The sequence below is a fragment of the Physeter macrocephalus genome, chromosome 19, assembly GCF_002837175.3.
Source record: "Physeter macrocephalus isolate SW-GA chromosome 19, ASM283717v5, whole genome shotgun sequence".
Taxonomy (NCBI): domain Eukaryota; kingdom Metazoa; phylum Chordata; class Mammalia; order Artiodactyla; family Physeteridae; genus Physeter; species Physeter macrocephalus.
The window spans coordinates 7852917-7854248 of NC_041232.1; positions in this window are offsets into that span (position 1 = coordinate 7852917).

Sequence of the window (1332 nt, forward strand, 5' to 3'; positions counted from 1 at the left end):
GGGGCCACCTAAACGATTCAGGGGGGAGCTTGCTCTCAGCACGTGCACCACGAGGCTGACTCGAGCCCTGCGAAATATCCCCGGGCATCCCAGCGGCATCGTCCCGGCGCCTACGCCCTGTTGACCTAGAGGCACCTGGTCGACACTAGCTCAGCTGTTGACACCGAGGGACCAAAGGGCCGTTGGCAGCCACCTGTCAGGACAACAACTCACTTTTGGCCTGGACGCAGGGTCTGCCCCCGGGAACAGTTATAAAGCGGCCTGGGACTGGCAGGTAAGTCCCGGTGGTTTGTGTTCGCCGCTTCGCGGAGAATAGGATTAGAAAGGGGCTTACAGGTTTCCCCGTCTCCTCCCCGGCCCCACCGAAGGCCGCTAAGGTAATTAACCCGGGCCCCTACTGGAGAAAGGCACCATCATATTACCCCTGTGGCCCGTTGTTTAACCACCTCTTCAGCATTCGGCGCCGGCTGTGGGGACCGCGGGCGGACGGGCGGTGCGGTCCTGCAGGCAGGACAGAAGCCACAGGCAGGGTGGGGCTGTCTCAGGGCTGTTACCGTTCGCATTTTGTTGACGGTCACGATATTCCCTGTCTTGTGCCCGTTCAACGTCTTACGTTTCGACCCTAGCCTGAGTGGAGGGAATCTGTTCTCAGCCTGGGCGACAGTGGTGGCCTCACTGCGAGATGAGTCTGACTGCTGACTGCCGTGGTGGTCCTCCGCTGGACTTACATGAAAAATTGACCCGATAAGCACCTGGCTTACTTGCGATGCTCCTTAGCTGCTGGTGTCTAGATTGCATTTGTGGTGTTTGGTGGCGGTGCACCCCGGCCTGACCCCAGGGATATCGGGGAAGTGGGCTGGACCAGGATTGCAAGGGTTGTGCAGGGGATGTAGGGGTGGAGAGTAGGGTCAGGCCCCTCAAGATGGCTGTTCTCTTGCTCTCTGTCCATCCCTTGCTAGACCAGCCCCTGCTTCACTCACATGACCACCCAACCCTCTTCATTATAGGGCTTCCTTAGTCCCTGGTTATTGATGAGCCCACCTGATGTCAATTCCCCCTGTAAAGGGCAGCCTCGTTCTTCCCTGAGTGGCTGGATTAGAGTTCTGCCATGTCTGGCCAGCCGTTGGCTGCACATGGTGAGCTGTCGCTCCAGAACTGTTTATGTCCAATATTCTCCGTCCAATAAACCACTGATGGGGCTTCCCTGGTGGCGCAGTGGTTGCGCGTCCGCCTGCCGATGCAGGGGAACCGGGTTCGCGCCCCGGTCCGGGAGGATCCCACATGCCGCGGAGCGGCTGGGCCTGTGAGCCATGGCCGCTGGGCCTGCGCGTC